Source organism: Aythya ferina (assembly GCF_964211825.1).
Source record: "Aythya ferina genome assembly, chromosome: 2".
NCBI lineage: Eukaryota > Metazoa > Chordata > Aves > Anseriformes > Anatidae > Aythya > Aythya ferina.
This window is the reverse complement of record NC_140297.1, coordinates 46,154,441-46,179,824: the sequence shown is the minus strand read 5'-3', so window position 1 is coordinate 46,179,824 and position 25,384 is coordinate 46,154,441. Positions and strand designations below refer to the sequence as shown.

General features: G+C 47.1%; 1 long non-coding RNA gene across 1 annotated transcript; it reads left to right on the top strand.

The window, feature by feature from the left end:
- The first annotated feature begins 5,105 nt into the window (after positions 1–5,105).
- Positions 5,106–13,612, top strand: LOC311431120. Its single transcript, XR_014689257.1, has 3 exons — positions 5,106–5,257; positions 8,228–8,422; positions 12,479–13,612. It is a non-coding gene; the product is annotated as an uncharacterized lncRNA (long non-coding RNA).
- Positions 13,613–25,384: the final 11,772 nt, after the last annotated feature.

Sequence of the window (25,384 nt, the reverse complement as noted above, 5' to 3'; positions counted from 1 at the left end):
CCATGCTGTACTTTGTCTTAGAGCATCACAGAAAAATATAATCATTTTAACACAGAAGTGCTATTATTAAAGGCCTCTAATTCAGTTTTGTCTTTTTCTGAGTATTCAGCTAGACTTCCTTCCTCTGTCAGCTGGAGATACATATTCTTCATTATTTTTATTTATTTATTTATTTATTTATTTATTTATTTATTTTAACTGAGCACTGGAAAGAGTGTCTGCGGGGAACTTTGCCTGTTCCCCTTGCAGGCAGTGGAAGGAGAGGCAGCAGTGGGAGCCACATTGTGGTGGGTGTTACACCAGCTCTTCCCTGAGCACAGACAGCAGAGACAGCCCCTTCACAGCGGGTTCCTGGCATTTACATGGAAAAAGTGAGGTTAAGCTCATCTTTATCAGGAAGGTCCAGTCCATTAGGGGTGTGCAATATAGCCTAGAGGTTTGCAAAGACGCCCCCTATCACAAGGCATGCAATAACGGGAGCTACCTCTGGAGCATCTTGGTCTCGCTTTATTCAAGCTCCTGCAGGAGCTTCTGGACTTCATAGCTTGTTCACCAGGTTTCTCAGGAAAAATATAAAGCTAGCTGGTTTGATCTTTAGCTACCCAGACAGCAAAGGTGAAGTCAGAAAATCAGTTTCTGTTCCCCTGGTAGCTACTTCCTTAATCAATGTCTTGTTTCAATTTGGAACAGAAAAAAATAAATCCTAAATGTGATCTTTTTGGCAGAAAGGGATTTTAGTTTTTCAATCAGATTTATGGAGCAGCCTTTTTTGCTTAAAGGAAGCTAAACCACTTTAAATAATGTTTCTCCTGCCCTAACTAGGACTGGCATCAGTCTAGGAGCACACCTTTGGAGTCACATGCAGGAGCTGGGCAGTAAAGTCCTGGAAGTCATAATTCAGATGTGGGCTTGGCCCAAAGTGCAAACAGATACAGACAGCATGGTCAGCACTGAACTTCTTGTCTACCTTAGAGGAGCTTTGCACATGATGACAAACTCCTTCAGGACATGGATGAAATATTCAGAGGGAAGCCAGTGCATATGCAGACAGCTTGCCATGGCCCCTACCTGAGTTTTGCACTGTCTTCTCTCTATATACACCCAGAGAGCTGCACGTGGCCTCTCAGAGGACCAGCCACCCCCATGGCTTCATCCTTCCCCCAAATACCACAGTGCCAGGTTGCTCAGTATGCCTTAGGCACTGCACTACGCATCCTGACTGCACCCATTCAGCACTGCAGAGGTCACTGAAATCTGCAGGGCTTTTTGCTGCAGGAGTCCAACTCTGAAGATGCTTTAAAAATCTCACCTTCTTTCCCATAAGATGTCAGCGGGGCTTCCCTTGCCCAATTCAATTCTATAGAGCCCCAAGAGGGCTATCTACTCACAAAAACCCTCACTCAACTTTTAAAGCATAATCTTCTCTGGAGTTGGGGTTGTTTTCTGGGACTGGTGCTTACACCTGTGCCTCACAGGTTTCAGAAGGCAGGTGCCACGCACTCCATAAACCCATCTCTTTGGTGGCCTGCTGTTCTCCCTGAGCTCTGCCTCTCAGTCCTGGCCATCAGCCCTGTGAAAACACATGTCTAGGGAGGAAGAAACATCTTGGATTAAGAGCCAGGACCCAACTCCTGACATTTACATATGTGTTCAAGTTTACATGCCAAGTACCACTACAGTCAAGGCAGGGACAGCCCATGATGTATATATATACACATACAGAACTAATGCCTGTGGGACTTGCCATGCAGAGAGCAATGCTTGTTAGCCCCAGCTGAAGTGCTGCCACAGCACCGCTGAAGCAGCAGCCTTCCCCCTCATCCGAAGTGGCTGTGGGGGTACAGTTGGCAGCAAAGTCTGTTTTTACAATGAGGAAGAGGTTATGATGTTTTCTTCTTGCCCTCTCCAGCTTCTCCTTTCCCAAAAGCTGCAAACACGCCCTCCGGACCCTTTATTACAGTTTCACAATAGCTTCCTCTCTTCTAAAGGTTGGAGGGGAAAATATCTGGGATTAGCACTCCGGCACTGCTTTTAAATGAGTAGATATCTTTATATCCATCCCAAACCACGTGTCTGGGCAGAAGAGATGGCAAGGAACAAAAATGCTGTGGTGGGTGGCCTGCTGTCAGTGGGGTGTGCTGGATTTTGACAGGCCCATCCTGGAGCCCATCCCCTTTCCCACCACCCTGCTGCTTTGCAGGACCTTGGCTGTTGTGCTGGAAAGCACAAGCAGAGCCCATGGCTCTTTGCTCAGCAGGTTTAACTGGCATTTAGCAGCAGCTATCCAAGTGCTTGGGCAGGAGCAGCGTTGGCCAAAGAGACCCATGTGGCACCCAGGCTGCAGTTGCCCACAGCAGGCCTCGCACCAGCTTGATTGCAACTCTGCGTGTTCCCCAGCACTCCCTTGGGGAAAGGGGAAGGGGCAATCTGGCCTCTTCATTTGGCTGACTTTTTGTAAATGAAGAAATATCAGTGTCTGGCACATAGCTGATTTCTCTCAGTAGCTACATTCTGGCAAGGCAGCTGGTGCTGGAGGCCTTCTTGCAGGCCAGGCGGCGATGGGACGTACCTCTTTCCCATCTGCTCCACAGAGACTATAAACTCTGTTTATAGTTAGCTGTTACTCATCTGTGAAAAAAAGCTTCATTCTGGTTAGTAGTAGCTATTTTTTTTGTTTGTTTTGATTTTTTTTTTTTTTTGGTCAGATTAAACAGACCAAATTGACTTCTAACTTCCACTACTAAGGCAGAACATGTCTGTAGGTTTCTACTGCCAACAAAATGTTGTCACACACACAGACACAAAATGTCTCTCTATGTGTAGATATATATCTGTATACTCCCCGTGATATACTGCAAGATCGGGCTGCTCTTAAGAGAACTCAGACGCTATGCCATATGTTTAATTACCAACCTTAAAGCTTCCTAAGAGTTCTATTGAGTGAAATATGTGTGAGGAAGTTAAATCTATTCTCTCACAAATTATTACAGACACAAAACAAATATGATGAGCAAGGCAAAAGAGCACATTTTACCCTTGGGAGAAATAATTGCATGTCTTCCTCTAAAACCTACCAAAACTAATGCCTCCACATAAAATTCATGAATTCATTTTCATGGTTAGGGACAACTTGCAGGACATGGTTGTATTTTTCTGTGAAATTCCATCTCTACTGGTGTATTTAAGCTATAAACACCCAATGTATATCTTTTTCTATATAAACAATATGCCAATGTGCCTAAAGAATCTGTGCACAACATCTTGTGTGGGGAGAGCAGCATCCTGCAGTCCTGCTCCGTGCAGCTTCACAAGGTTTTATTTCAGGAAGAGGCTGTACTGACTGATGGAAGCCCTGGCTGCCTTGGGACATCCAGTGCTGCTGCTGGGCCTGTTCCTGAAGGAATGATGCTGAAACACAGGGAAAACAGCCCCTCTTCTGTGAGCCTCAGCTGCTCAGTGATCTCTTTAATGGGCACACTGCAGCTTTGTGAAGACCAAGACCTGACATACGTGCACAGCGGGAGAAGGTCATGGCATGGTGTTTGCTTATCATCAGGTTAACTTTGTTGGCTGTCATGTTATCCCTGCTTTTCTCAGGGTGGCAACTGCTCTGTGGTCTCACAGCACTTCGGACAAGACAACCATTTGGCTTTGGTGCAGATCTCTCGAGGCTGTGGACATGAAGAGCTATGACTGCCAAGGATGTGCATCTGAGTGCACCTTGCTGCCACTCTGCTGTCACCTGTTACTGAGCACAAAATTACCACTTCCTATTGCAGCCAGTGAAGGGGACAATGCTAGAAAACCAAATGAAATAATAAAAATACAAAAAAGAGAAACCACTCTGCCCACTGCTGACCGCTCATTTCCTTTACACCTCACAGAAGACAGCACACGGTGCCCTCACTGCACCCGATGGCTGGCTGTCCCTGGAAAGTACCAAAGGGCTATGTTGTTCTCCAGGTTAAATTCGGAATTAGAGAGAAAAGAGAAACATGGGGTGGTTGAACGTGTGACAGCTTTTAAAACAACCTGATGGCAAGGTACAACAGGCAACTGGAATGGCTTGAAGATTTACGGGGCTGAAACCCAATGGTGTTTTAAATGGGGGTGGGTGTGTGTGTGTGTGTGTGAAGCCTGAGGCTTCATCAGACCCTGGAAAAGCAAAACGTGACTTTTCATAATTAAAATGAAGTTTTCTACAGACAAAAGACAGAGATGAGGAGTTTTCTTGTGTTAGGCCGTTTCCAAAACAGTGCCATTGTTTCCCAGTTCTCTTTTGGATATGCTGATGAGCTAACACAAAGCCAATTGCATTTAATGAAACAGACCCATAGTTACATCCAGAGAACTGTTTATGTTAACAATGAGGCAATTAATAACTTGCACCAGAAAAAAAAAAAATCAACCACAGCCAAAAACACTCCTGTGCTGTTTTAGCCACCACTTCCCCAAAATTCAGCACTTCCCTCTCACGGGGCATGTCTACTCGTGGGTTTGAGACAGGCCAGAAGCACAGCCAAGGCAAGGTACATTTGCAAAAGCTTTATTTTAATACAGAAACCTGTCTTCTCAGATATTTTCCCCCAGCTGTTACGAAGGGCTGTGGAACCGATGGCTGTGTGGGCTGTTCCTGTGATGGTTTCAGTCCATGTGGCACTCAACTGTGCCAGCTCTGCACAGCTGTGTGACCCACCTCTGAGCACCTCAGCCCATACTTTCAATAGGCTTTTCAGAGTTAGAAATCCTTTTCCTTGACTGCCCCTGTGAGCACAGCTGTTCCTTTCAAAGGTTTGGGCAGAAACATTGCTGCTTGAAACATTCAGACAGAGCCCAGCAATTAGCGCATGAAGACTCTGCTAGGCATGGCTTGCTGTCATGCCCCCAGGTCTTTTTTTTGCCAATATTTTGCTTGTCCCCTTGTACAGAAGATTCATTGTTGCTGTAAGACTCAGCTCAAAAGGCTTTATGCCAGTACAGCCACTGCACTTTGCAGAAAGCATCTGCCCGTTTGGCCATCCCTGCGGTTCATCCTTCAGCGCCCAAGTATGAGCAAGCAGGTGGGCAGCAGCAGTGAGTCCCCTGGGAAAAGCTGTTATTTAGCCAAAAGCCTGACACAAGGCACATTCCACAGCAGAAGGCAACACTGGGAGCTCTGTGAGTGAGGCATAGACAGACCGAGACAAAATCTTGATATCCCAGTTCCTGGGGCATTTCATAACACCTCTGGCCATCTGTCCTTCGACAAGATTTTGTGGTAAGTACAGGGAGGGCAGACAGGACTTTATGCAACAAGGGCTGGCAAGCCCTTCATCAAAACTGCTCCCCGGCTCCTGGGCCACACTGTGGGTAGCTCAAGTCTCTCAGGATGTCGGCTCTCCTGCTCAACCCACATGGCAGAGGTGTGTTTGTGTTCTTCAGTGATACTATGCTCTCTTCCAGCCAGAAGCGTTAAAAGAACAACAGAGAAGCAAACCATGTCAAGCAACCACTGTTGCTCCTCTTACACAGAATCATGTTTGTAAGCTGGAAAGTCTGGCTGACTCCTTCCCCCAAACTGAAGGCTGGAAAACAAAATGGCACGAAGCTGAATGCAGTAATGTAGTGCATGAGTTTCCAGCCATGCATAAAGGCCAAATAGTCTAGTGAGTCTGTACACTTACCACGTGATCCTTGTACACTCACTATTTTCAAATTATTCCTTACTTAAAACAGATTTTAATTACATTTGTGGATAATAATGCAGAGGTAAATCCATTTAATTATCAGTGGTTGACCTGAAGGATCCATGCAGGATGCAGAGCTGGCTACAGGGCAAGGAGCAAGCCTTCACCTCCAGCTTCCACCAGGCACTTGTAAGGCTGAGCAGTGCCTGCACAACTGAGCATGCACTTGCAAAAGTATCTGGTGTGCCTGCAGAGGCTGTTCTTTGGCTGGGCACAAGGCAGCCATGCAGGAAAGACATGCTCAATGCAGAGCACTTGGGTCTGGGGCACTTTGGTGGCCTCTGTTCCTCAGAAGATGCAGCCAAAAAGCCACCACACTGTCATGGCTGTGTGAAATGAAGCAACCAGTTTCTAAACTGCTCCTGAGCTTCGTTCCGGTTCTTCTGCTAACTCTGCCCTAGCTGAGCCTCAGGACCCTGCACTGCTGAGCTCTGGATGCTGATGACTTGAGGCTTCCTGGAGCTGGATGCAACAGCTCTCAGTGTGGACTCCCAGCTCAGCCAGAACTGAAACCCACATTATTTCAGAGCAACTCCTATGTTTTCTTCCTTTTTGTCACAAACTGATGTTTCTTTTTCTGAAACACACTGAGATTCTTTTTTACTTCAGAATTTCCACAGCTCTGAGAAGCCCAGCTTCTGCCAAACCCTATTGCAAGCTTTGTTGTATGACACTAGCAGGAGCATTTTGTGGTTGATATGAGCAAAATGAGGTTTGTAGAAGATGGTTTTAAACGCCAGCTGACATAGACTGAAAAAAAACAACCAACCAAGATTCTTGGAGTAGATGAGCCTCAGAAAGTCCTTCACTTTCAAGCTCTCTTCTGTCGTCGAGATAGCAGCTCAGCTCCCTGTTCACCACGTTGTCTTTTCCCACCAAAGTCTTTTGTTCTGGCAAAAGCTGGTACCAATTGCTGCAGGTGCAGTCTTGCTGATAAAGACTTCCTCAGCCTGTGGAAGACACCAGCCAGGTTACAAAATGGGAACCCATATGACATAAATTAGTAGGAATGGATCATGACAGTAACTAACTACAGCTTTTGGAGGAACTTTGGGGCAGTTCTCCATTTAGACCCATTAAGACTCATTTACCAGAGGATTTTCAGCTGAAGTAAATTTGTAGCATTTTACTGTCTTGAATAGAGCTGCTCAAATTCCTAGCTTGCAAACTGTTTTTTTTTTTTTTTTTTTTTTTTTTTTTTTTTTAAATCATACTCATAATCTCCTGTCTTTTGCAAGGCAAAGATGACTGTCAGGGCAATATCTCTGCTTGTTTTGGACCATGACACAGAGCTGTGTCATTCTGATGAGCAACCCAAGTGTCTGTGGGCAGGCAAAGAAGTGCACTTAGTTGTATGTAGCAATGCCTGGAGTTCCCTCTGTATCCTCCAGAAGCCAAACCTGATTCCTTGCAATATCTTTTCTCCACTCTCATCCTAGAGGGTGGCTTGTAAAAACAAAAGCTTCATTTTGTATTAGGCTGCTTTAAAAATGGGCAATTTATTTGCTTTTGGACAATGTCTTGGCAATTCTTAGACTGACCAGCTTTCTAAAAAGACTGGCAATGATTTTGCTTTTTGTCTTAGCTCAGGCACAAGGGCACTGACCTGTTTATGAAGAAATTTGAGCTCATTGTAATCCATAAAACAGTGAAATCTAAGATCCATCAGGACTGTGCTTCCCTGGGCTTCAGATATAATGAATCTTTATAATAAGACCACCTGAACTGACAAGAGCCCCTCACACATCTTGCCTGCTCTGGCTGTGCAAAGTGGAGAAGATAACACATCTGGGTGCAGGGGGGGCTGGTTAGCAGTAGGTGGCATGCTTGAATAGGGCAAACCTCTGCCTTTCCTGGACAGCCCCAGAAATGCCTTGCAAGAGATTTGTGCAGCTGTAGGTCTTTTCCAAGGGGAAGATGCTTAGCTGAGCATCTGCTCTTCAGCAGGTAGGTCCAATGACATCTACATGTACATATACATCATCTACATCTACATCTACATCTACATCTACATCTACATCTACATCTACATCTACATCATCTGCATCTAAATCTACATCTACGTCTAGACCTGCTGCAGGTGAACAGAGCTGCTGGAAAGTAAGGTTTGGTCAGACTGCCCAGACAGGCTATTTCTGGGACCTGTGGTCTTCTCCAGAGAGCCACGTCTCTCCTTCAAAGCATGCAAAACGATCTGAGCACTGACAGCATTTGTGTGGGTGGTTTATGGTTTGGTTTGTGAAGCTAGGTGAAAAGCTCAGCAGCAACAGAGAATTTTTCAGGTACACTTGAAACAAAAATATTTGGGGGTTGCTAGTAGTGAAAAGAAAAGAGAAGAAAAACACCCATCTGCTTGGCACCAAATATCTCATGGAGGATGGCAGAAGGGCACTCATTGCCTGGTGTTTATTTCATTTTTCAAAGTGCAGAATGAGAAGAGAGGCGAATGTTGCATTTAGAAGCTGAAACCTTGCCTGTTGTCTTTTCAAAATGTTTCCCAGGGAGTGGTGGCAGGAGATGAGGTGGGGTAGTGCGAGCCCCCCAAAATATCCCTATGAGTTGTGGTGGCACATGCAGCCAGTGATGTCCCAGGTGAGAGGAAGGATGCCATGGGCAGGGCTGTCCAAGCAGCCCCAGGGACCCCACAGACTGAAGCCCTCCTCTTTGATCAGTATTATATTTTTATTGCAATCTAGGTAAGAGAACAGCCTGTTTTTTTTTTCTTCACAGCTCCCCTACCTAAACCTACTTCTGTGGGGAAGGAATTCACAGGTGGCTTTGCGCTGTTTCACATGTCCCTGAATTAGAGATAATGAGGAAATAAGTGGTAGAAGCAAAAACTTGAGCAAACTCAAGGTAAATTAACTTGGCTGCAGTGTTAAGGATGAGCTTTGGGCAGAGGCCAATTGCTGGCTGGCGTGTGTCTGAGGGTCTCTAACCAACTGTATGATAGGTTCAGGCACATGGACAGCGTGTGGGGCTACGGGGAAAATATATGTAGTGGTGAAAAATGGTAATAAAGGCCTTCTGTTCAAGAGCCATCCATGTCTTTCATCCCTTCAAATGGTGACCCTGACGTGATCAGGAAGAGAGCAGTGCTGACAGAAGCGTCCAGAGGGACCCCAGCCGAATGACTCAGGCTGGTGGTGGGACCATGGCTTTGATCCTGGGACATCACCTCAGGAAGCAGGTGAACGGCTGGGGCATTGACTATGGGAGCTCATCTGTCAGCCGAGGAGGAGGCAATAGCTGTTACTGACTCAACTCCTGGTAAAAAGAGGAGTGAAACATGACCCACATAAACTGAAACTACAAAAGAATGGGGCCCTGTTGACGGTTTTGGCGGTGTTTCATTAAAAACTTGGGAGAATGAGGGGACAGCTCTATGGGACGCTGCCTCACAGGGAGGTACAACAGCCGCTGAGGTGACGACGACCTGGTGCTTAGCGACTGAGGCACTGAGATCATGGCAAGCGGAAAACAGGGTACAGACAGCAGACACTCAGGCTACGCAGGTGGGTGAAATAAAAACTGGTGACTGCGTACCACCAGAGGAAGCAAACCTGACAGACTTGGGAACAGGGGCAGAGACAATATCCCAACCCATGGCGGCCATCAGAGCTGCCATCACTGCCCGCCCACCCCGCTGTCAGCTCTGGGCCAGCTGTTGCGTTCCTCAGGTTTGAGAGCCCGCCCAGCCACCCCCACCAGGCGCTGCCATTTTCTGCCCACCGCCCACCTCTTCTGCTGCCCTCCCCCGGGCCAGCCTCCCCTCAGCCTTGGTCCCTCTGCTGGTGCTGTGGGTGGGTCCCCTGAAAAGGCAGCCACAGATCTCAGCGGTGAAAGCAAGAAGCTCACTAAATCCCAGCAGCTGAAAACAGTTTTCACAGAACGTGGTGCTGTGGGGGATTCACTCCACGTTGGAATTTCATCAGTATCTCTAGGAATCTCCTACCTGGCTGCGTCAAGTGGTGTGGATGTGACTGCAGTTTTCTTGGTTTCAGTGAATCACAGAATCACAGAATCAGCTAGGTTGGAAGAGACCTCCACACCCACCTCGTCCAACCTCTGATCTAACACTAACAAGTCCTCCACTAAACCATAAATCGTTGCAATCTAAAAGGGCTGCTGGTACAAGCACACTTCTGTTAGCTTATGCTCTTCACAAATTGTTTGCTCCAGTACAAATCAGCATTACTATAGTTTCTGTGCCATTTATTGACCAATACTGCTGAAAGATTGGTTTCTTCAAACCTCCTACCCCAAATCCATGATAACATCATTTTTTACTCACCCAATGTGGGGCTCAAGGAATTTGAGATAAGGATGATAGTTGAGAGAAGTAACGGGCAAAACATGGACTGGATGGTGGTTTTTTGTTTGTTTGTTTGTTTTGCTTTTGCTTTTTGTATTTATTATGAATGTAATAGTTGTGAAGAATTTAAGAAAGCAGCAATTGTGAGGAATGTTTCATATTAGTGTGGTGAAGGGACGAGGGGTGGTGTGTGTGTAAATTGTCGGTGTGTGTGTGCAAATGGTCCACCTTGTTGGTGTTACGTGATGATGTTACGTTTATTTTGGTGTGGGGAATTCTTTTTCTTTTTGATATAAGTGAAGTTTGTGAAGATTGTGATAATTGTAAGAGGATATTGTGATTATTCTTAAAAATGCTTTTCACAGAGGTGAGGGGTGGAATGTAGTGGGTTTATGTGGCAAGGTTTTGGTAGCAGGGGGCCATAGGGGTGGCTTCTGTGAGAAGAATCTAGAAGCTGCCCCATGTTAAGTAAGGGCCCTGGTGCTGACCAGAACCAAGCCACTAAGCGATGTTGTTTGCACCTCTGTGAGAGCAGATTTAAGAAAGAGAGAAAAAACAACAACAACAACAAAACGCTGCGCCACACAGCAGCTGGGAGAGAGAAAGGAGTGCGAAACAGCCTTGCAGGTGCCAAGGTCAGTGAAGAAGGAGGGCAGGAGGTGCTCCAGGCTCTGGAGCAGAAGCCCCCTGTGGCCTGTGGTGAGGACCATGGTGAAGCAGGATGTCCCCCTGCAGCCCATGGAGTACCACGGTGGAGCAGGGGTCCGCGCTGCAGCCCCGCTGCCACAGTTACCACCGTGGACACCCTCTCAGCAAGAACCAGAGGGAGTGCCGGAGTGGATGTCTCCACAGCAACAGACACCATGTTGTGGGGAACTCACACTCATTAAATTCCATTGAACGTCAAAGGATCAATTTGGAATGACTGCAGTGTAATGCTGCTAGGATGATCAAGTACAACTTTGACCAGATTGTTTGTTTTGCCAGGGATAATTGATGCCAATTATAATGGACAAATACAAGCTATGGTTTGGACACCGTCTCTGCCATTGTCAATACCAAAGGGAACTAGAATTGCTCAATTTATTCTTTACGAGCAGTAGTCTGCAGGAGTTGGTTCAAGAACAACTCCAACAAGGACATATTGTTTCAACAAAGACCCCATGGAATTCACCAGCGTTTGTCATCAAGAAGCAGAGCGTAAAATGGAGATTACTGCATGATTTGTGATGAATCAGTGCAGTGATTCTGTGACATGGGCTCTTTGCAGCCAGACAACAAACAAAAAAAAAAAAAAAAAAAAGAAAGAGAGAAAAAAAAAGAAAGAAGAAAAAAAAGAATAAAGATAAAAAAAATAAAAAAGAAAAAAAGATATATATAAAAGAAAAAATAAAACAAAACAACAACAAAAAGTACCTCTGAATGTTGTATCTGACTCACAGTATGCTGTAGGTGTCGCTCAGTGCATTGAGAGGACACATTTGAGACATGTCCAAAGGAAAACTTGTTTCTAAAATTTAAAGAGCTGTTATTTTTGGTAGAGCAGCGAGTGTACCCATATTATATTATTCACATGCAGAGCCACACTATGTTACCTGGTATTTTTGCAGAGGGTAACACACGCACTGACCAGCTAACTAATATGACCCTGACTGCCCCCGTGCCTAAGGTGCTGGAGCAAGCACGGTTATCCCATGCCTTTTTCCATCAATCCACTAAAGTCTTGGTGAAACAATTCACTATATCGATCACTGACATCAAATTGATTTCCAAGCATGCCCTGACTGTCAACATGTTTGAACCCCATCTTTAATGGTAAACCCTAGAGGGCTACGGTCCCTACAGTTATGGGAGACTGACGTAATGCATATTCCAGAATTTGGTCACTTGAAATATGTTCACGTATCGGTAGATATTTTTTCTCATGCTATTTGGGCAACAGCTGTGGCGGGTGAAACTAGTCGCCATGTCCAGGCTCACTTCCTTGTCACTTCTGCAGCACTAGGCATCCCAAAGGAAAAAAAAAAAAAACAACAATGGCCCTGCCTATACTAATCACTCCCCTCAAACCTTTTTTTGAACTTGGGGTATCTGACACATCACAGGCATTCCCCATTCCCCCACGGGTCAAGTCATTGTTGAGCGCACACATTGCACCTTGAAAACACTGCTAAATAAACAAAAAGGGGGAGACACCCAGGAAACACCGCAGAACAGGTTGGGAAAGGCACTTTACATAATGAATCACCTATCATTACCCTTTCCTCACAAAGAGGTACCGCCCATAGTAAAACATTACCAAAATATGAATTCCGCACTGTCACGGGTGCCCCAATCAGAGCAGGCCTTAGTAATGGTAAAAAAAATAATACAGGTCTTTGGGAGGGACCCCAGCCTCTAATAACTTGGGGTTGAGGGTATGCTTGTGTCTCCACAGGTCACGGGCCAAGATGGGTGCCAGCAAGGGGAGTAAGGCCATGGTTGGCCTCCTCCTCACAATTGCCACTGTCATCGGTTATTGCCAGCCCTGGGTCTCCATCCCATGATGCCACAACATCTGGGTCACTGACGGGACAAGAAGCGAAGTGCCTGTCCCTGGCTAGTGCTAATGACCCATTTACGACATGTCTGGTGGGGAACCCAGAAGATAACAAAAACTGGACTGTCTACTTACAGTGAGTGCCCCCAGAGCCACAGGAATTAGATATCCTGGGAAGTGTAACAGCAGCAGCATGTGTAAGGTTCAATTACATGGGCAAAAAGCAAACCATGAAACAAATCATCAATGCCACACTTACTCCTTATTGCAATGCATCTCTTTGGGGTAATTATACAAAACTATAATAGCATCATTCTTTGCACCAGGAGCTGCTCTGTTCAGCTGTGGGATCAACTGTGGAGTGGACACCCCTAGGTGCACCCTGAGCATTTTCCTTGGAGGGGTCTCCACTCTCAGCCACTCACCGCAGGGGTAGACAAGGACCTCCTGAAGCCATGGACAAATTATTTTAAGTGATATTTTCTTGTGGTATGAATGAGAAGTGCAAAATTCTCAAGTCCTCTTTGCGTGACTGTGTGAGATGCAGCATCACTGCGAAGCAGCGTCCCTAGTGCTTAGTGGCTTGTTGCCTGATGTAGGTTCTAGTAAGCAAGCTGCTTTACAATCATAATTCTGCTTGTGATTTTCACCCTCTTGCTTATTGTACCTTGCTTATTGCAGTCTCTGTGGTGCTTGATAGAAAAATCTACAGAAAGTGTTTGGTTGGTTGAAAATAAAAAATAGGGAATTGTGGGGAAGGCATTCGCAGGTGGCTTTGCACTGTTTCACACGTCCCTGAATTAGAGATAATGAGGAAATAAGCGGTAGAAGCAAAACCTTGAGCCAGGTCAAGGTAAATTAAGTTGGCTGCAGTGTTAAGGATGAGCTTTAGGCAGGGGCCAGTTGCTGGCTGGCTCGAGGCGTGTGTCTGAGGGTCTCTAATGACAGGTTTGGGCACGTGGACAGCACGTGGGACTACAGGTAATGTATATGTAGTGGTGAAAAATGGTAATAAAGGCCTTCTGTTCAAGAGCCTTCCGTGTCTTTCATCCCTTCATACTTCCACACCTTATCTGATAAAAACCACTCAATATGATAGTGAGCTATTTAGGTTTCTATGTTCCCTTTTTCAAAGATGCCATGATACTTTGCACTGTCTTGGCTTCCACCTGGGTACCTCAGCATTGCTCATAAGCCCTAAGGAGGGTTGTTCTGAATTATCTCTGTGACGTGAGTGATGGAAGCATGCAAAAACTGGCAAAAAGAGATGAAACGGATTTGTCAGAGCTGCAGTCAGTGATGCTGGATTACAGAGGGAACAAATAACACTGCTTGCACCTTGGCCTGCATACGCATCTTTATGTTATGTATGTTTAGAAATTAAAATACAAGTAAAAAAAGAGAGGGGAAAATCCTGCCTGCCTTCACGGCACACATCAGGTTTGACTCCTCTGCTTTTCCTGAAGTGCTCTGCATCTGAGCGCTGAGATGTTCTGATACCTGCTGAATGAAAGATGACTAATAGAGATGGGAAGTGGTTTTCCTCTTTGCAGGTTTTTTGTTTGTTTGTTTGTTTTGTTCATATCTTTCTGCCTCAAATGGCGGAGAAAGGCTTTGAAGAAAACATGTTTGTCACAGGTTTGAGCATATTTCCACTGCAGGGCTGAGAAAGCTTTGAGCCTTTGTTTGTTTGTTTCTGGAGGGAACTCTCCTGGTGAAACCAGACTTCTCAGCCCCGATGTAGCTGATGCAGAGAGCAAGCAGGCCCAAAAAAGTCCTATAAATAGAACAGCCACGGGTTTACTTCTTCTGCTACGGACAGCCAGGCAAAAATAAAGTCACACCTTGAAGAAAACACCACAACACCAGGCTTCTGCAGCTCTCTGTCAAGGTTCCCACGTGAGGCGAGAAAAACAGGGTTGGGCACTAGCAGGCTGGGCTCCTGTGGGCTTCTACATGCTGTCAGAGGATGGGTGGGACATGGTGCTCATCTAGACTGCTGCCATAAAAATTCACGAAGATTTGTCTGCCTGTACCCAAAACTTGTGGTTACGAGCTGGTGCAGTTAAAGCAGCACAAAACCATGCGAGAGAAATCTCAGTGGAAGTCTGGTTACATGGGTTTGTGTATCTGTGTATCAGCTATGTACCTTCCTCCCATCACGGCGGGCTGAATTCATATAAGCCCTGTTTAGATCAGATTTGGTCTAAACACAAGTTTAGACACAGGTTTCTCTAAAGCCTGCTTTGAGGCTGACTGGAAGACGAAGTGCCTTGCCCATCTGAAGCTGAGTCAAATGGCCTTGTGGTGGGTCTCTTGCCAGCCCAAAACTGCAGGGTTGGGGAGCACAGGACACTTCAGTCCTTGCTGGCAAGAACTGAGGATTGGAGAGGGCTGGAAAGTAAAAGCTGTGCTCAGCAGGTCCCTGTTTCAAAGGGGACAGCTCAGGTGAGAACCACCTGCCTTATGAAACCCCCTTTGGCATAAAACCACATCCACAGGCTGGCTCCCAAACTCACTGCGTTTCCCCTCCTCAGCTTTGTCTCAGCCACCCCAAGAGCCCTCTGCTCCCATCGAACCGAGTCAGTGAGCCCCACCAGGGATGGGAGGACGAAATACGGCCAGGAAGAAAGATCCCAGCAGCATTTCACCCAGTGCTTCGTGGTCACTGGATCTGCACCCGTGTGGCCAAATTTGACCCTCTGGGTTGTGCTCAGCTGCAAGGGAAAAGCAGGAGGGGAGGGGACATCCACGGCAGTGAGCTGTGGTCCTGCTGTGGAACTGAAGCCATCACGGTGATCAAAAATATATATTCTTAATTTTACTTGTGCAGAAGGAAAAACAGGTAGTGGGGTGGGTGGGGACAATCCAGGCCTTAACTCATCTTCCTCTTCCTGCTGCTTCCCTTCCAGGCTTGGCCCGGACCCTTCCCTTCACACAAGATGTTTTGTAACCTCTGCCCGTGTTGCGCTGCGGGCAGCAACACGAACAGTCCCGTGATGACAATCGGGGTCCGATGCGTGATGGTGAATGTTCAGGATGTTTCCTCAGAGTGGGTTTCGGCGTCAGGACCTCAGGCCAGATGCAAAGACATCTTTAATCAATCTGTTCTTGAGATGCTTTGTCTTTTTTTTTTTTTTTTTTTATTGGAGAAAGAGCGGGGCAATGAAGAAACTGTGGGGCAATGGGAGGAAGCACGTGCGCCTTGGCAGATGTCTCCTCTTTTCCAGAGGGACGTGGAGTGGCAGCCCCAGGGTGTGCAAGAAGGTGCTGAAGAGAGGTGGTAACGGAGCACGGGGTGTGTGGGCGGCCAGCCACCAGCTCTGCAGGGCTGGACGGGCGCACAGCTGCGGTGCCAAAAGTGGAAACCAAGGCATGTATTCAAATAGGCCTCGCACAAAGGGGAACAGGATGCTCAGAGGCCAGATTCGGCTCTCAGTTCGCAGCAGGTTATGCTAAGTGTTCGCTAGGGACAGAAGATTATCTCTGTGTTCGTCTGGTGGTGCTGGCAGCAGGGCTTGGTTAACCTCAGGTTGGTGCAGCAAGAGAGACAGACGAGAGAGAAGGCAACAAAAGAAAGCTGAGCTCAAGCATGGCCATCAGCTGAAGGCCACGCAAGGTGTTTAATCCTACGCTCCTGGTGCTGCACCACCCATCCTGCCCTGTCCTGGTGGTTCGTGGCATCTCTCCCTGTGCCTTGATCTTCACTCTTTACCCAGCTTCATTGCTCACCTCAGCTCTTCACCTGTCTTTTGTGGTAGGATATCTCTCTTGCTGCAGAAACAGGTCACACATCTCAGCTGTGTTTCATCATGGCTGGTGAAGTGAGGGCAGGTTTGGCTGGATGTTGGCTTGTCCTCCCAAACCAGGATTGCTGCTCGGAGGGACATCCCTCCTTGAGCCCTGCCAGAGGCAGCTTTGTGCATGCCACGCTGGGCAGGACCTGCAGGAGGATGGATGTCCACACACCCCCATATGTCCCATACTGCTCTCAGACAGCTTGGGTGCAAACACGGGAGGTTTGGGTTTCCTGCAACCATGAAGTCCTCACTGGGCACTGTGGCTACCTTGGAGGCTCATTCAAAGTGGAGGTTTCTATGATTTGCAAAGAAGATTTGCTGCAGAAGCAAGAGATGCTGTGGTTTTCCTGTTGGTTGCTTTTCACATCATTACAGGTTTTCTTTTCCTGGGCACTGTGTACCCAAAAGAGCAGAGGGAGGCTGAGCAGCAGCAGGATGAGACCAGCACCCAGGGCTGGCTGTAGCGTTGAAGGAAATAATAGTGTTGCAACATGTAGGAGCAGCGCAGCCAGGCTCAGCCCAAAACTCAGGAGGAGTTAATTTTTTTAACACAAAACTCACTCACACCCTTGTGGCCATGTGCCCACAGATGTCAGATATTTGTCCAAGGAGTGCCCAGCATGTGAACACCAATACATCTGTGTCCGGGTGTGTTAGGGACATCTGTGCCCGGGTTTGTTAGGACTCCTGTCAGTGACTGGGGTCTGGATAACTCACTGTCTGGGTGCCACCAGCACACGCTGTCTGCATTCCTCCTCCTGCTGCTCTTCCTGGGCTGCCCAGATGCCCCTTGGGTGGGACCAAGACTTAAATGTGCATTTCCCCTTCTGGAGGGTGCCCTGGCCATTGGAGCAGACTCTGGTGGGGGCCTCTCCATGGGGACACCTCCAGCAGACCCCAGGGGACTAAGGGGGAAGATGCTCCCTGCTCCAGCACTGCTCCAGCACAGAGCTTTTCATCTGATTTCACGGCTTGCTGTAAAATCCACAGTTTAACGCCAGGACCCCACCTCAGGAGAAGCCAGCTGGCAGCTGCAGCCATCGGGGAGACCGCAGCCTTCATGTGTGGAAAGGCACGGTCCAGAAAACTGGGCTCTGTGTGTAGCTGAGCCCTCGGGAAGGGGGGAGGCCCAAAACGCTGTCTCCGTGCCAGGCTCCGCTCCTGCTGCCCGCACGGCCCCCGTGGCCAGCAGCTGCTGGCCCTGCCGAAAGCTGCTCCGGCTGCCCGCTGCCTCCACACAGCTCCTGCACCACGAGGAGGAGGAGGAGGAGGAGAAGAAGGAGGCTGAAGCAGAGCTGACGGGGAGGTAGGTGCTGTCTGGAGGTATAGATGTGTGTGGGAATTCATTTTGCCAACCTAGTGCTGGGGACAATCTGCCCAAAGCCTCCCAGTAGCCCTCTCATTTTCCTTTTTGCATCCCCCTTGCATATTCTGTACCCTGTGAGCCCAAATTTCTGCCCCACACCTCCTCCTCCTGCAGCTGTGCCAGCACCTGCTTGCAAACTTGGGTCACTCCAGTGTCCCCGAGGCTTCTGGTGGCATCTGCCAGCTCCCTAGGGCTTGCCACCTCCTGCAAGCTGCCCCCCAGTGCCTGTGCCCGAGCTGAGGGAGGATCTGAAGCTCAGGTACGCGAGTGAGGGAGCAGAGGATGTGCTCAGCTCAGGCGCTGTGTGTTCACGCTTTGATGCTGGCCAAAGAATTCACCCTTTTGCACGTAGCCAGATCTCCAAAAATGAGTCAAGTGAAACAGGAGACCTCTGTTTAACCCCTCGGCTGACATTTATGAGAGCATGATCTTCTCTCCGTGCATGGGACTTCCCTCCCCAGCAGGTGAGCCCCCTCCTTCCACTGCACCTTGCATCTGCAGTGGCCACAGTCCAGGAGGGTGATTTTGGGGCACCTTGTGCTGGCACAACCACCCGTGCTGCCAAGTGAACGAACACTTTGCTGGCTCTGCTGGGAACTCTTCCTTTCCTTTTGCTTTTTAAATATATATATTTTTTAATTTTATTTATGTATTTATTTATTTTTATGTAAGATTTATTCTCAGCCAGAGCAGGCAGAACTTCCTGCTGTGCCCCTTGTTGTGCACGCTCTGGGAAAGCACAGCCAGACTGAAACAGGAGTGTGCTCACTGTAGTTGTGGCTACTTTTGCTAGACAGACCTGTCTGAGTCCTTTCCAGACTCCTCAGTTTGCTCCTGAGTCTTCTTGTTGGTTGCACGTGTGCCCTAAAGCCTGCATGAAATTATTTCTGAAAGAATCTCTCAGAGCACCCTTGGGATCAGGAGTCTGATGGAGGGATAAAAAATGCCACTTTTGACATGGTCCCGTAACACCTGAAGTATGATTTTGTTGCCCTCTGCCATGCTCATGCCATAGTTTGGGACCATTGACCGAAGATATACCAAAAACCAGTTTTGTATTAAAAGCATCTCTGGCTTGTGAGTGACTCCCAGATGCAGACAGGGCTGAATTTTTAACAGGGTGAGTAATGCAATTGCCATTTGCTGTCACAGATAGCTAGAGAGGCTTGAGACAAATTAATTACTTCTCTATGCAATCTTCATCCTTTTGTGCAATGGGAGAGTAAAAGGTGTGCTTCAGACAAAGCTTAAGACTGAGAAGTCAAAGGAAATCATGTCAGGAGCACACTCATATTGTTGAACTGCATGCATTGCTGGGAAGCACATTAAATGTCAACCTCCTGTGGTATATGTGGTCAATTGTCTGATGGCTTATCAGAATACCCATTCATATTTCAAAAGAAAAAAGAAAACCCCAAAACATTGTGCATTTTTTTTTTCATCGTATAATCATGGCATAATCTCACTTTGCTGTCCTGAACTGTAGATCTGTTTTACTGCATTTCAGTGGAGAATTGCTGGTGTAATTTTCTCTTTTTAATTTTCCAAAACTGGAGACTTAGGGAAATAAAGTGAGATACAGCAGGGATAAATGGGGGTTCTTCTGCTCTGTCTTTGGAGCCCATTTCTGATAAGAGCCCTAAGCATTCAGAAAGACAAACTCTCTTTGCCTCAGCTTATGACAACCACTGTTGGCTAAGTGAGGTGAGAGGCTTTCCCGGCGCTGCCTGCCACCACCTGCACTCTGGGCCCTTCTTCAAGAAAAGCTCACACTCGGAAGGTTTTTTGCGTTTGGCATCATTGGCCTTGCACATATTTGGTAGAATAAAGATGAAACAGGCAGAACAGCACTTTGGGTAAATGAAGGACAGGCTTCATTTCCAAGGCAATCTTTTTCATCATCAACATTCAATGTTTGAGACAAATCTGAGAACTTCCTTTTTCTTCAAAGATTGCTTAAAGCGTTGTGTCTCAACTCAGTTTCCAGATTTCTCAGATGTCCTTCGCTCTCCTCAAGAAATGTGGACATCTTACTATAACCCCTGTCTTTTGCTGGTTGTGTTGGAGAAGTTGGTCTTGTGTTTGGTCTTGCTCGGAAAGACACGTTCACACCTAGTGACTGCAAAATGTGAACTAAGCTTTTAACTTTTTACTCTGCTGCCTACAAGCCTGTAAGAGGGGAGGTATGAAATCGTAATGGTTCTTGGAATTATTGGAGTGTATCAGAAAAGAGTCAGACAGCAAAAAAAATCTGGGTGTCGTAAAAAGAAATACAGATTTTACCTATGCAGTGGCAAAAAAAATCATCTGTTTTGTCCCACTCAAGAAACCCTCTTGTGCTTTGGGCAAACTAAGAAAACAGGAAGCTGCAGTTTGGCAGTGAGAAGGAAACCTGCCCCAATCATCTATGTACTGGAAAGACACCCCTCATCCTCCTCAACCCAACTTCTTGTTGGTCTCACCTTCCTTCTTGCTCAAAATGCGTCTGGTTAATATTCACCCCTTCCAGGAATAACAGAAGGCTTGAAGGCATGCAAGATCAGGAGCGGGTTTAATGATGGTGAGCACTGGTCCCTGCAGGCTGTGTTCCTGCTGTGGCCATCCCTCTGCCCAGCAAGCTCTGGAGCAGTGTGGATGGTGGGGGAGGATGGTTTGGGCAGCAGGATCCCTGGTGGTCTTCTGATGTTGAAAATAAATTCCCAAGAGCCTGCTCCTGTGGGCAGCAGCTGTGCCCCAATATCCTTGTCCAGAAAACTTTGGAAGTCCCTTCTGATGCCAGTACAAAGTCTGATTGTAGCACAAATGCATGCAAGTGTCTTCATTCTGCAAAGTCAAACCCTTTTAGCTTTACTACCACTGTTTTTAACTCAGCTGTGGGCTTATTCCAGTGCAACTGCCATGTCCTTGGTGCCTGGTGCTCCGTCTCACCACCACCCTCTGAACAGGCTGAGCTAACCATGAGGTTTTCAAAACACTTTTTGTATCTTGCACATTTCCTGCAAGAGGTGGCAGAAAATGTGTTTCCTGAGATGAAGTAAGCAAAAAAAGAATAGCTACAAAAACCAGACCAAAAGAACCTAAAAAAAAAAAAAAAAAAAAAAAAAAAAAAAAAGACAAGAAAAAGTATAAAGCTGCTCAGTAGCTTCCTGTTTATCAGCAGCTCAGATACAGATTTATCTGTGACATTACTGAGCCCTCATCACACCTTCCCGTGGGCAGCAGCCCGAGCAAAGCCTCTCATCTCGTCCCCGGGGAGGGCAGGGGGAGATCAGAGAGATGGAACCACACCGTGCGTGCCCCTCCTTGGACATGGGAGCCTCTTGGGGCAACCCCTGCTGGTGCCCAGTCACCTTCACAGTAAAGAAGCATTTCCTGATGTTCATATCCAACCTCCTCTGCTTCAACTTGTGCCTGTTGCCTCTTGTCTTGTCACTGGGCACTACTGACAAGGGTCTGGCTCCATCCTCTTTGCTCCTGCCCTTCAGGGATTTCAGTACACTGTTGAGATCCCCCTGAACCTTCTCTCTTCCAGGATGAAGAGTCGCAGCTCTTTTTTTTTTTTGGCCAGGTTACCTTGCTAGGTCATATCCAACTTGGTATCTACCAGGACCCCCACGTCCTTTTCTGCCAAGCTGCTTTCAAGCTGGGTGGCCCCAGCATGGACAGGTACATGGGATTGTTCCTTCTCATGTGCAGGACTTGGCACTTCTCCTTTTTGAACCTTGTGAGATTCCTGTCAGCCTATTCCCCAGCCTGTCCAGGTCCCTCTGGATGGCAGCATGACCGTCTAGTGTTATCAGCCACTTCTCCTGGCTTTGTATCACCAGAAAACTTGCTGAAGGTGCACCCTGATCCATCATCCAGACCACTAAGGAAGATCCTTAACAAGATTGGACCCAGTATGAACCCCTGGGGTACTCTCTTCCCCTGCAGGAGTCAACATGTCCATTAATGCTCTGGATGAAGGACCACTGCAGGTTTTCATCATTTTATTTCTGCATGCCACCACCTTAGGAGGGGGTGCAAAGACACAGAGGGACAGGATGGCCACTTGAAGTAACCCTGATGAATTAAAAAGCCCGTGAGCAATGGGCTGCACTTCCGTGAAGAGAAACAGTGCAAGCCCAGTTCTGCATTAGGGCAGGTTCAGCCAAGGCCACAGGATGAAGAAGGCAGCAGTTCTGGAGAAAAGGACTCAGGGCTGGCATCCAGCAAAGGAAGCATGAATCAGCAGTGCTACGTGACTGCAGAAGTTGACAGCTTCCCTAGGGAGGGGGCTCCTCCACTCTGCTTCACTGGGGTCAGTCTTCAGCTGGGGCTCTGTGTCAGGTTTCGGGCACCGTGATGGAAAAAGATTACGGACAGCCAGGCAGCTGCCAGAGGAGAACAGTGGCTACGATTAACGATTTAGAAAGCATGACCTAAAAGGAAAAAAAAAAAAAAAAAAGATGGAATATGAGCTATTTAGATTAAAAAAGAACAAGACCTTCGAATATTGTAAAGCAGCTGGAAGAAAGCAGCAACTGATCTTCCAGAGAAAGGACAAGTAACTGACTTAAATCACACCAAGGGGGTTTTGGATTGTAGGAGCAGGCTGAGAGACTGTGCGGCAGGACAGACAGTGGGACATGGCTCTGCCTTCCAGCCAGGGACTGGTCTCAGACTTCTGCCATCTCTTTAACTCATCCTTGCTTGCGTCCTTCTCAGTTCTCCACCCTGAGGCAAAGCAGAGGGTGCAGAAGTGAGAGGTGCCCATGTGCTGGCATTCCAAAGGTGCAGGACAGCAAGGGATTAAAAACCTGAGTGAGAAAAACAAACAAACAAACAAACAAACAAACAAAAACACAAAACAAAACAAACAGGGTGAGAAAGGAGCATCAGCCAAGGGATGAGCAGAGAAGGGGCTTGTTCTTGGGACCCCCTGTGCAAGTGATGCATTTGTTTGCTTCTTTTGGTCCTGCAGTGCTCCTGGTGCAAAACATGAGCGAGAAAATCCCACTCCCTGCTCGGATTGTTATGAATGAGCTGCTTGTCCTGGAAATTTTGCAACACGCTAATTTCTGCTCTGGTGAAACAGAGCAATTGTGCAAGGCTGCAGCTGTCAATGCTGGAATCTGTGCGGCTTTGGTGCCAGCAGAGGAAGGCAGAGTGTGGAGCAGAGGGAGGTGGTCCAGACCCCACAGAGCACCTCCAGCTGCTTCTCCTGAACAAACTCAGCAACAGTTTTTGGAGGACGCCCCGGCTTCCAGCTTCTTTGTCTGCACCGAGCATCTGCTTCAGGGGAGGTGGGCAGAACAATGCCAAATACACCCTTCTATGAGTCGGAAACCATAAACACTTTTTTACCGTAATATGAGTCAATATTTTTGCTGACCAAGCTGAAAAAAATAATCAAATTCTATCTTCTATCAGCAAAACCAATGCATCTTAGTTCTACCGGAAATTTTTTTGAAGTTTTAGTGCCTGTGTGCTTTTGAGGAAGAAGATTTGGAAGAAGAGGTTATTTATGTATATTAAAAAACCACTGTATTTGAAAGTGGCACATTCAGAAAATGAAAAGTTGCAACATTTTAGCCGCAACTTGTCAACATAAAATATTGTGACAGTTCTTCATAATCTTTTCTCTATTTTGGAGGCAGAAATCCCCCCAGAACAACTTGGCACTTTCAGGGGCATTTTAGCCAACCTAAATATACCTTCTTGCTGACAACAACAACAAAAAAAAACTAATTCCAAAAACCCTCTTCCACCTTAGCACACACAGATATGAATATGCTCTCCCTATTTTAAGAACGAGAAAGAAGCCAGTCTGCCATATGGTGTATTGACATGTGTCTGTACCTCCACAATGGCGATGGGCTGACTAAACAATGTTGTGATACCATAAAAGCTGGTCGAAGAAATTCTCTAAGACTCAGTTTTGAGTTTTAGAAAGCGGGCATTCTTTTCTTGTGGCACTGGATGCACAGCGGATCTCTCCAGCTAGTGTGCGTGCCGAGTTGCTCAACTACCAAGGGTATATGCAGTCAAAACACATATATTCAGGAGGCTTCCAATGAATAATTAACATATTCATGTTGTTTTCTGGAATTCATTAAAATATGCAAATGTCCTTGATGCATTCTCATTTGTTTCTACTGGTGGTCTTCTGCAGTCTTCTGGCAGTCACTGATCGTCTTCCTCACTGTGTCCATTGGCTGAACCCAATTCTTGAGCATGCTCAGGCCATCTCTTTCTTTCTTATCTTACTGTTTCAACATGCATACTGAGTTTAGTCGGTTACACATCCAAGGATATATACATAGCATGAGTTCCTCACCTAATCTTCTGACACATCGTCCAGACCTGGGTCCTCTTGCCCTCACTTCGAGATACAATTCTGTATTTTCTTACAGATGAAACTGGCTAAGTAATACAAACCTTCTAAACTTCCTTCATCGTAACTAAACATAGTAAAAGTTAGACCTATCTGCTCGTAAAGCATTTCAAATTTTGCTCCATCGCTCTATCAAAAGGAGGACGGAGGAAACCGTATGTCCTTTTGGTTCAGTATCAGCAGTCCCAGTTTTGTTCCCTCTTTTGCTCTATCACGTTTTCAACTCCTCTTTTGATACATCAGAGAAAGCCCTCAGCCACATTACAAGCTGTAAAGCGAGAGCAGATTTAAGAGGGAAAGGCCTCATTTTGACTAAGAAGCTGCTCTCATTTTGCTGTTGAGCAAAGGCAGAGGAAACTGCTCTTCTCGGGTACGAGCGCCCAGTGTTGTGACGGGTGGAAGCAGAGCACCACGTTGAGACCAACCTGCCCCTCACCTTTCAGCCAGCTGCTGCCATAGCGAGCAGGTCCATGAAATACTTCAGACATTTTATTCTCTTGGGAAATATACCACCAGGCAGCATATGTGGCTTTTCCCACCTTTTCTTATCTGCAGTCACACCAACACCGAGCACGTGTGGTGGGAAGGGGCCTGCCACCAGCCCCGCCAAAGGGCCGGACCCACACCACACCTCCCAGCCCTCACCCCTCAGGCCATAGCACAGTTTTGCCGGTGGCATCTTCTGTCACAACCACAGTTTCCTCTCTGTGTTCGAGCTCAAGTAATCTAAATCATCTGTAGGAGGAAGGAGAGGTTTCCACAAGAGCAGGCATAGCAGCTTTGCAGACATTAAGCTGGCCATTGCCCCAAGGCTGAGGAGCTGCTGTGGTGCCACAGGTGAAGTAAACCCTCTGGGACTGCTGTCAGGGGCTGGACACGTGTGAATCTGGTCATTTGCAGGAGCTGAGGACTTGGCCATGTTGTTTGTTTCATGGCAAGATGCATTTTGGTTGTGGCATTTTTCCTTTTAAAGCAGGACTGTGGCAGAGCCTCTCGGCCTGCGGGGCTGTGAGTGGTTTGGAGTGTGGGCCTCCACGTCACTGTCATGTGGTGGTGACTTTTGGGCTGACCAAATTCTTCGATAGGCAAAGTGATGCATGTTTTTTTTTTTTTTTTTTTTTTTCCACTCTGAAGGGAGAATGAAAGAAGATAAAGCAGCAGAAACCATAACTTCACCAAGGGTGTGTTACACACACACCAGCGCTGTTGCAGTGGCAACAGCAGCAGGTGGCAGCTAAGGGGAAGCATGACCTGCCTGGCAC